This window comes from Alexandromys fortis, unplaced genomic scaffold, assembly GCF_014885135.2.
Source record: "Alexandromys fortis isolate MF-2015 unplaced genomic scaffold, M_Fortis_MF-2015_v1.1 scaffold_75, whole genome shotgun sequence".
Lineage (NCBI taxonomy): Eukaryota > Metazoa > Chordata > Mammalia > Rodentia > Cricetidae > Alexandromys > Alexandromys fortis.
This window is the reverse complement of record NW_026067956.1, coordinates 1,155,995-1,166,513: the sequence shown is the minus strand read 5'-3', so window position 1 is coordinate 1,166,513 and position 10,519 is coordinate 1,155,995. Positions and strand designations below refer to the sequence as shown.

The following is a 10,519-nucleotide window of genomic DNA, read 5'->3' as shown; positions in this document are numbered from 1 at the left end:
GGAGGGGACTATTACTCTTTTACTCATTAGTTTGATTGTAAACACACACACATATATTATATATACACGCGTGCTCACACACTCATGCACACGTACGCACGCCCCTCTCCACCGTCCTTGGCCTTATCTAGGAAAAACACAGAACTACACAATGGAACAGCTTCGATTCTCCCTGTTACAAATTATCCCAAAGCCAGAGCCTAACGGTGCCAAAAAGCAACCGGTATTGTTTACACAAGGGTTGAAGGCTAATAGTTAACTTTCTCCCATTTAATTCTAGAAACAGCAAACACCGCCTGGCGTTACAACCACAAACGAATAAATGTCATAAAACCGGGGATGAAAACTCTTGGTCTAAAGCAAAATGGAAAGGTTGGGTTTTCAAGCGCTTCCGCCCTCGCGCGCCGCCCCCGGCTACCCGGCCTCGGGTCCCTGTCGCCCTCGTCAAACTCCTGTCCCTGGCGCCCAGAGCTTCTGGCTTCATTTCCCGCCCTGGGGCGCGCTGGAAAAACAACAGCCAGAAACTTTGGCTGGCTTTGCAGTTCAGTGAGGGGGAAAAAAAAAAGCCAAAAAAAAAAAAAAAAAAAAAAAGAAGGGGGGTGGGAAAGCAGATACTTTAGTTCGGTTCCGGACCGAGCTGAACGTTCCGATTTAGGGGTGGGGGCTGGGGGGGTTACAACTCGGTCAGGTTCAAATGCGCACGTGTGAGAGGAGTCGCTCCAGCATTTATTGAGCGCCCACTGTGTACCGCCAGCCGGGGGAGTGTGGAGCGCGCGCGCGCGCGGCCAGGGCTGGGGGCGCGCGGGCCGTGCGCGCGCGTGGCCGGGGGTGTGTCCCCGCGTCTTGCTGGCTGGCTTGCGGGCGGACTGGCTGCGAGCGGCTTGGTGCGCTCCCTTCCCGGGCGGGGGAATCCGGGCCGGGTTGTGGCCGCGGCCGCGTACGTGAGCGCTGTGTCCCGGAGAGGGAGGGCAGGCCGGCCAGGTGGGCGCGAAGGCGGCGGCGGCGGGAGGCGGCGCAGTGCAGGGGCCGCGCCGGTGGCGGGCAGGGCCGCGGCCGCTGCAGGGAGCCGAGCTGTCCGGGCCAGTGGCCGACCGAGGTGAGCTGCGCGCGGGACCTCACTGGGGCTGCTACCCGGGATTGGGGACGGCATCGGGCGGGGGGCCCAGGAGGCTCGCGCGGCCCGGGCGGGACCGGGGCTGCTGCGGCGGTGGCGGGGTGGCCGGGTGGGGGTGGCCGCTCGCTTTCTCGCGCGTCGCCTTGTTTATGTCGCGGATTCTACCGCTGGATCTCCCTTCCAACTTTGAGCAGTGACCGGGAGTGGCCTGGCGGGCCCATACTGACCTGTTAACCTGCCCCCTTTCCGGCTGGGCCGTCAGCCCGGCGCTCCGCACGCCCCTGCCCTCTCCAAATCCAGAGAGCGCGGTGCTGCAGCACTGGCCTCGCGACACACCCTCTCTCAACCCCCTTCTTGCGGGCCCTCTTCGCCTCCCCCTTGGCTCTAATCTTGCCGGCTTCACCCCGGGTCCCTCCTTGGCCGTGGCACTGTGGGCCTCTGGAGTGGCCCATGGGGACCTAGAGAGGGAGTTTGTCATGGGCAGACAATTCCGAGGCAGGGTTCCTTTCCTGCCTGGGAGTTAAGGCTCTGCGCCTTCACTTTAGGGCCTACTTGGAGGTCTAAAGAGACCCACCTGCCAGCAATCCTGCGCGAGCCCTGTTTTCCATCTCTCCGCTTCCTGTGGTTCTGGAGGACTTCCACCAGGCAATGGGTTCCCATGATGCCAGGCCATGGCACAGGGGCTATCTACAGCCCTTCACTGCTTTCTTGACTCTCCCTTACCAGAAGGGTGTAAAGTGGGACTGTTGGTTTCAGAGTGGGCAATCAACAGGTACTGTAGCCTGGGGACACTCTCCTAAGGGGCTGTGTAAACAGAGGTTCTTCTTGCTTTGGAAGAGCGAAACAGAAGGAAATTGGTTAACCCGCAGGTACCTCTGAGAACCTCCTCTGTTCTTTTCTCACTGCCAAGCTTGCTGGGTGATGCTTAGAGGCACGTGAAAAGTCGAAGGTCTCAGGAAGCTGCAAGACTTAAGAGCTCAAGTTTAAATTAAGGTGCCATGACTGCAAAGTTAGTGTAAACTCTGGGGCACGGGAAGCATGACAGTTAAAGGTGGGAAGGGCGCTTGGCACTCATTTTGAAACAGTTTCCACCTGTAGACAATTCCCTGGCAAGACTCAAAAGTCAGAAGGAAGAGTTCACTGGTTGGCAAACTTGCCAAAGAATGCCCAGTGGCTTGGTTGTCTCAGCAAGAAAGGCTGCAGAGGACACATAAATATTTCCGTGCAGGGGTTATAATCTCTTGGAGGACACAGGAAGACTTGAGCATGTAAAATAAGAATCCAGATGGGGCACAGTTAGTTGTCAAAGCGCCAGGTGCAGAAGTGGGTGCTGTTGGAGGTCAAGGGAGGGAGCTCTGGACAAGGGATTGACAGACCTGTGCCATGTCCTTGCAAGATGAGACTCTGTGGAGGTGGGAGGCAAAGTGTGTGTGTGTGTGTGGGGGGGGATGAATCTGGGTTTCTCCGGAGACCAGGAGATGGCCTTGGCTCTCTTGAATGTTTCCTGAACAGTGAAAGATAAAGAGAGAGAGGAACAATGACTGAGATTGTGAAAGTCCTAGAAAGTCAGACTAAGGAATTAGAACTTTATCCTGGGTGTACCAGGGAGACATTAGGCCAGGGAGTGATGTAACAAGGATTATTTGTAAAGATTTTGTTGAATCTGATGTTAGAAGGCCGACCAGTAAGTCGCCTGTCACGCTTTTGGGGGGCTGTGGGTTTGGACTTGGTTTTACTGGAAGACTTTACTGTTGAAATAATCTGTTGACAGGGCCAGGGTGGAGAGAAGACACAAGTAGGAACTCATTCCTGGTGGAAGCTGGTTGGGCCTTGGAGTTGCCGTCGTTGGTGATCTGAATCGGAAATGTGTGTTTTGTGGAGAAGTAATTGGCACTTGGGCTCTTGAGAAGTCCTGTGTTTGCCAGGTTATCCCGGATGTAGGGATGTAGGTGCTAGCTTGCCACTGTGGCTCTGAAGAACCCTGGAGGGTAGGGTAGAGGGGAACTCTTGGTCATAGGCGCAACAGAGAATTTACGTGGGACTGAGGGTCTGACCCTCAGGCTTCTGTTTTGCCCTCCTTTCTCTTCTCATTGCCTGGATTTGACCCTGAAGGTGGAGGAGCAAGGCTGGGGAGTGGGCTTCTAGGAAAATGGGGCCATTTTTTTTTTTTTTACAACCATGAGGGTGGAGTTAAGAGGTTGGAGGGAAGTGGAGTGGGCTTTGCTAAAGGAGTAAGTTATTAGGCTTTGATTTGCTGAACTTTACACTTTACAGAGACACTGAGGTAAGTCTCCCTCCTGCGCTGTTTGTGCAGGGGGAGGGATGGACAGCAAGACAAGCTAAAGGAAGATAGAGGAATGTGGGGCCTGTTGTAGAGCCTGGCTTTTCCCAGTCTCATCCAGTTCCCCTTCCCAGGATTCTGGTGCCGAGGATGAGTAGCAGGGAGCTGGCATTTTTTTTTTTTTCTTCTGAGCTCTAAGGTCTTTCTTTTTGCAAGAGCAGCTCAGGGTGATTTGCAGAATGAATTCCCCAAGCCTCAACTTGCAACATCTGAGTTTGAAGGATGATTGCAAAAGGTCGTGGAGTGAGCTGAGACGGTCATTTCAGTTGCTTATTTCTCTGAGATTCAGGAGCAGAGAACTGAGGGGAAGAGGGCCTTGAGGGATAGGGACAGAGGCCGTTAGGATCAAGTTCTTTCTTTCCTTCCCCGGCCCCTCCTTTTTCTTCTTCCCTTCCTCTTCCTCTCTCTTTTTGCCTTTTCTCCGCCCCTCATCCTTCTCTCCAATTCTTCTTACTCTGTGTAAGTCAGGAGCCTTTGAACTCACTGCAATCCTCCTGCTGTGGCAGGCCTGATCTTTGACAGATATTTTTTTTCCTTATAGTGACTGTCAGAGCGATCATGCAGAGCAAACAGAGGGTTGAGTTCTTTGGTTCATCATAGAATATAATGGCCTACATAATGACCTATATTAAGAAATAAAGTTGAAGTCGGTCAGTGGTGGCACACGCCTTTAATCCCAGCACTCAGGAGGCAGAGGCAGGTGGATCTCTGTGAGTTCTAGGACAGACTCCAAAGCTACAAAAGAACCCTGTCTTGAAAAACAAAATGAAACAAAACAAAACAAAAAATCCCAAATAACAACAAAAGAAGTTGAATGCTGACACTTGGTGGGTAAGGATGCTTGCCACGAAGCCTGGTGACCTGATTCCCAGAATTTACGTGCTGGAAGGAGAGAACCGTGAACTGCAAGTGTCTCTCTCAGTGTAAAATAAGGAAGAAACGTCTGTCCGTCCGTCCGTCCGTCCGTCCTTCCTTCCATCCATCCATCCATCTATCTATCTATCTATCTATCTATCTATCTATCTATCTCATGATTTTATATACCTAATCATGTATGTAAAAACTGAATCTCATTGTGTGAAGTTTGTCTCTTTTCTAGGTGCAACCTTGTTTGTTTTTTTTTTTTATTGTCTATCCTGTTACTTTTTTACTAAAAAAAACTGCTCTTTTTCCTACCGAGTTGATCCGTCCGCTCTCTAGCGGATCATAACCCAGTCACAGTTTGAAATGCCCTAGGAGACTCCCACATTCCTCAAGTATTACTGCCGAAGCTGCCTGCGTGCAGCGCTGCACCCCCCAGGGCTGAAGGTAGCTGCCAGCCCAACAAAGAGGTGGGGGTTTATGGTCTCGTTGGAGAGCTGAGATATACCTTGGAGAAGAGACAAGGCAGCCTGCTAAATGCCAAGATGAGAAATTAATACCCGGAAGAACTGGAGAAGTGGACAGAGGAGGGAGGACAGCACAGTGGTGTGTGCTGATGGGGCTGGGAAGAACTCTGGAATAACCAAGTCTGGGAGGAAGTTTGGGGCATCTAAGTGCTGCATGAGTGGGGGGCTGGGGCTCGGAATGTACACTGGGGTTGTGTGTGAGAGGGAACAGAAGGTTTTTGGGAAAGAGGACTGGAAAGGTGGTTTAGGACATGTGTAGTACAGGGCCTATGCATGTGTGGCAGGTTAGAGCACATCAAAGTTCCAAAGGGTTTTTTCTTTCTTTTTTTTTTTTTTTTTTTGATTTAGAGTTTTAGACAGGATCTCACTGTATAGCCCTGGCTAGCCTATAGACCAGGCTCAACTCCAACTCAGAGATAGGCCTGCCTCTGTCTCCAGAGTGCTCGGGCTAAAGGTATGCATCACCATGCCCGAACACCACAGTTTTTAGAAAAGAAATTGGGAGCAGTCCAGAAAAACTTCCGAATTTGGGCCTTTGAGGAGTCAAACCTGGCTGCCTCCTCAATTTGAGGAATGGCTGTCCGCTGAGTACAAAATAAAGATATTAGAGTCCCCAGTTGTGGCCTCAGTGTTCCCTGGTGCTCCGGAGCAGTCACGGCATCTTTGCAGAGGCCTGTGGACATTGGGCTTTGGAACCCAGGGGTCTGTGTCGTAGGCTCTGACTGGCCACCGGAAGGGTCTCTTAAGAGTTGTCACATGAAATCTGGGATATTTGTGTGTAGTGAGTTTGTGTTATGCAAGTCAGAGGCTGCTCCTAAGGAAGATGGAGCCTGGAAATATTTTTATGTAATCAGAATTTTGTTTCTCAATTTATTTTTTAAGTGTTGAGTGTTTTGTATGTATGTATGTGTGTACGCAACATATGTGTAGGCCACAAGGTGTCAGATCCCCTAGCGGAGAGTTGGACTGTGAATCTAAAGCCTGGGTCCTCTGCAAGAGCAACAAGTGTTCTTCCCTGAGCCATCTCTCCAGTCCTAGAATAGTATATTCTTTCTCTTCTCTGCCTCTTGTTTTTCGAGACAGGGTTTCTCTGTGTAACCCTGGCTGTCCTCTGGAACTTGCTCCGTAGACCAGACTGGCTTTGAACTCATAGAGATCCACCTGCCGCTTCCTCCCGAGTGCTGAGATTAAAGGTGTGTGTCACCACCGCCTGGTTAGAATGGCATTCTTTTAAACAAGCTTCTGCTGGTTAAATTAGGGTCTGACTTGTTTCTAGGGATGCCAGAGGCTCTCCGGCATCTTCACTGTAGGTTTTTGCCTTTCCTGCAGAGATGGTGACTCCAGGCTTTGCTATCCTCTGAGGATGATGTCTGCTGCTGATAACTGGTGAGATTGTGAGTCATGACTAGCCAGTGCCGCCAGACAGTGGCTTCTCAGGTGCTGTGTCTCTGGGAAACAGTCCTAGGGCTGTAAGAAAGGCCAAGCCATCTCTCTCTGGTTTCTTTACCCCCGGACAGTCCAGGATTCAGGGAGACTACAGAAAAGCTGGTTCAAGTCTAGGTGGTAACGGGAATGACTCCAGAAATGCTAGTCTGATTTGGTGACCAGTAGTAGTGAGAAAGTTCAAGTTTTTGTAGTCTGGAATATTCTAGTTTACTCTGGAGAATCCATAGCCACCTGTGATTCAGAGGCAGCCCCACATGAGCGACAGGTGGGAACACTGACCAATATTTTTGTATAGGTGGACAAAATTCAGTTGCTTAAAAGATACTGTTTGGATAACATAAAAAACAAAGAAGTAAGAAGCTAGACTTGGTGGTTCATACCTATAATCCTAGCACTTCAGAGGCGAGATAGGAGAATTGTAAGTTTAAGGCCAACCTGAGCTACATAGACTTTGGGGAAGGGGAAGGCTTTTTTGTTTTGTTTTGTTTTGTAACTATATTCTGCTTAGAAAATGTGTCTGTAGGATGCAGAGGTAGCCCAAAGTCTGCTGAATCCTATCAAATTAAATCCATGTCCTGTTTTATATGATGGCTGAGTGGTAGCAGCTATACTAAATTTTGGCTTTAGTAAACATTTTTTTTTTTTTTTTTTTTTTTTTTTTGGTTTTTCGAGACAAGGTTTCTCTGTAGCTTTGGAGACTGTCCTGGAACTCTTGTAGACCAGGCTGGCCTTGAACTCACAGAGATCTGCCTGCCTCCGCCTCTCTGAGATGAAAGGCATGCACCACCACCACCTGGCTAGATATTTAGTAAACATTTTTAAAATTTATTTTTATTTTTTCTAAATCAGAAAATAATGTGTTAGATACCATCATGCCATTTTTGAGCAAAGTGTGTTTTTGTTACTCTCCTTCTCCACCTCCTTATCCCTGCTATCCCACCCTCCCTTTGTAGCATCCTCGGTCTCCAAGACTATTCTCCTCTTTCATGTCCCATGTGTCCTCTTGCCTCCCCCTCTGCATTCTTCCTCATCACCCAATATTACCGTCTCTGGACTTCTTTTCTGGATTTTTAGACTCTGTTAGTAAAGCATTTAACACTTTTTTAAAAAGGGGATAATTGTTTATATTAAACCATAGGTGGTAAAGTGTGGCGGGCTGGGTGGTGTTATTAATTTAGTTTGACAATCACATGCAAAAACTTAATTATTGGCGCCAAGCCAACCTCGAGGGAGCTCTGAAAGTAAAAGTTTTGTGATTTTGCTCTTGATGGGTTCAACATTTTCCTAGTGTTGGGGGGGGGGGGTGTCGATGTTTATCCAGCTTAAGAGTCACAGAAGTGGCAGGGACTGAGTATTTCAGAGTCATCTAGAAGGAGGATGATTTAGAAAGGAATTCACTAAAGAATAAATGTCCAGAGTGACTTTAAACATTTTGAACTGTGGCTTGGCAAGATGACTTGGAGGGAAAGACACTTGCTCCAGCCTAGCAAGTGTGGCCGTGGACCCACGTGGAGGTGGAAGGAGAGAACGGATGTCACAGGTCTGTCTGTTCACACACAGGCCTTGGTGTACATGTGTGACCCACCAGTCATACATATGTGTTATAACACTGCTTAGAACATTAGAACAATATTGAACTGTGACGTATTGAGATGTTTGTGCATTCTGATTGGGAATTCCTCTTCTGAGGGTATAGCTGAGACCATATCCAAAATGCAGACGATGTTTTATGCCCAGATTACACAGAGATTTGAAGACTATATATAGTGAAAAATGATCTCATTACGTAGTTCACGATGGCCTCAAGCTCATAACAGCCCTCCTGCCTCTGCCTCCTAAGTGATGGGATTTCAGGCGTGTGCCACTGTGAATGAGCCTCGTGATGACGGAATACGACAAGCTTATAAAAAGTAATGTTTAGGATTAGTTTACAAAAAACAGCATCAGAGATGCTTCTACCCAAAGGTTGATGTATAAGATGAACGCGGATGTTTCCTCAAGAGCTGTAGGTAGAAGATGAGGGGTGTGATGTGCTCTCTTTACATTAATACAACACACACTGATTCTGCCTCCAGAGCTGACCCCTAAGACTGGGTGAACAGATGCCAGTTCGGCCTGTAGAAGGTTTTCCAGTGGGTAGGCTGCCCAACAGGGGGCCTGACTACCCGTGCAGTAGTGAGCTTCCCATGGTTGGGTGCATTCAAGTAGGATTGAAGCTGTCAATCGGGGAGCAGTCAGGCTGATCGTTAGAGCCTGTTTCGATTTTCTGTGTCACATGGAGGACTGGCTATACGTCCTGAGTCAATATCACTACTTTCTCAAAGAAAGTTTCTCCTCTTGTTTTTCTCAGTACTGGGAATGGAACCTGGGACTTCACATAAAGGCCCGTCCCAGACTCATTCTAGCATTTTGAGTGAGATGGGTTCGGACTTGGTTTGTGGTTGTTGACATTGCGTTTGGTCCTCAAGAGAGGCAAGGAAAGTGGGGGAGATGGTCGATCACAATGAGCGCTCCACCGTCTGCTGATTTTGTTATGGGTGGTTGTTTATTTATTTATTTATTTTAAATATTTCTTAGTGTTTATTTACTTTATTTTATGTTCACTGGTGTGAAGGTGTCAGATCCCCTGGAACTGGCTCTTCAGACAGTTGTGAGTTGCCATGTGGGTGCTGGGAACTGAACCCCGGTCCTCTGGAAGAGCAGTCAGTGCTCTTAACCACTGAGCCATCTCTCCAGCCCCGGTTGTTTATTTTTTGAGTGTGGTGTGCGTATGTGTGTTTGCATGTATGTGGGATGTGTATGTAAGCTTGTGTGTAGAGGCCAGCAGTGGCCATCCCGTGTTGTCTTAACTGTTGTCCACTTTAGCTAGTTACTGAGGCAGGTTCTCATATAAGACCCAGAGCTCACTGACTGTCCGGCTAGTCTAGCTAGTGAGTTTGCCCTAAGGATCCTGTCTCTACTTCCGAAGTGCTAGAATGGCAGGTGACCAGCGTGTTTGCCCAGATTTTATGTGGTTCTGAACCCTTGCCCTCAAGACAAGTTCTTTATGCACTGAACTGTCTCCTCAACCTCTAGATTTTTTTTGTTTTTGAGACAAGATCTCACTGTGAAACCTCGGTTGGCATAGAGCTCACTATATAGACCAGACTGGTTTTGAACTCACAGAGATTCAGCTGTTTCTGCTTCCCCAGTGCTGGGATTGAAGGAATGGGGCCCCATTTTTTTTTTTAAGCCATCTCTCACATAGCACGCTGGGCCCACACTCACAGCTGCCTCCTCTCCTCAATCTTAGAAGTATGGGTATGAGCCACAGCGTCCAGCTCTAGATGTTTTGGAGGCGACTTTTGCCGTTGTTGGTATTGCTTGGGCTAACTTGCAGCAGCCCCTTAGGGACTATAGCAGATGGTTTTATCTTCCAGGACTGTCTCAAGCTGATTTCTGTCTCCATGCAATTCATGCTCCTATTGTGGCATTTGAAAGATCATTATTTGACAAGAAGTGCGTTCATATGGGTAAGGTAGTTTGGGAACACAACAACCCAAGGACTGGCAGTTGAGGTGTGTGTAAAATGATTGGGGAGAAATTGGTTGTGCTGGACCAGAACCAAAAATCTTTGTACTTTTGTTTTTGTTTTGACATGGGATCTTTGTATGCGATTTTGATGGCTTTGAACTTGTGTCCGTCCTGTGTCTGTCTTCTGAGTTCTGGGATGGCAGATGTGGACTGCTGAGCCTGGCTGCTGCTCATGCGGAAGGATGGAGGAACTTGCCTGTTGCTTGTGCTTTATGTGGTGTCTGTACTTGCCTAGCTACTGGAAACTGATTCTTTGGTCCACATTTGTGGGTATGGAGAAAAGTTAAACTAACATGTGACTTTTGTGTGTGTGATGTTGGGGTTGGAATCCAAGGCTTTATACAGGCTAGATAGGGGCTACATTCTTAGTCCTAGTTTGTGTGTGTGTGTGTGTGTGTGTGTGTGTGTGTGTGTGTGTTTATGAGCCGGCCATAGGACAACCTCAGGTGGTGTTCCTTAGGTATTGCCTCCCTCCCCCCCTCTCTCTCGGTTTTTTGAGACAGGGTTTCTTTGTGTTGTTTTCAAACCTGTCCTGGAACTAGCTCTTGTAGACCAGGCTGGCCTCGAACTCACAGAGATCTGCCTGCCATTGCCTCCCAAGTTCTGGGTTTAAAGACGTGTACCACCACCGCCCAGCTAGCTTGCTTCTCCTCTCCT

General features: G+C 48.6%; 1 protein-coding gene across 1 annotated transcript in view; it reads left to right on the top strand.

Annotated features, from left to right (window-relative positions):
• The first annotated feature begins 817 nt into the window (after nucleotides 1-817).
• Nucleotides 818-10,519, top strand: part of Znf395 (zinc finger protein 395) — a 40,035-nt gene continuing 30,333 nt past the window's right edge. The window contains exon 1 of the mRNA XM_050152198.1: nucleotides 818-1,096. The gene's annotated coding sequence lies outside the window, so the exon portion shown is untranslated. The remainder of the gene's footprint in view (nucleotides 1,097-10,519) is intronic.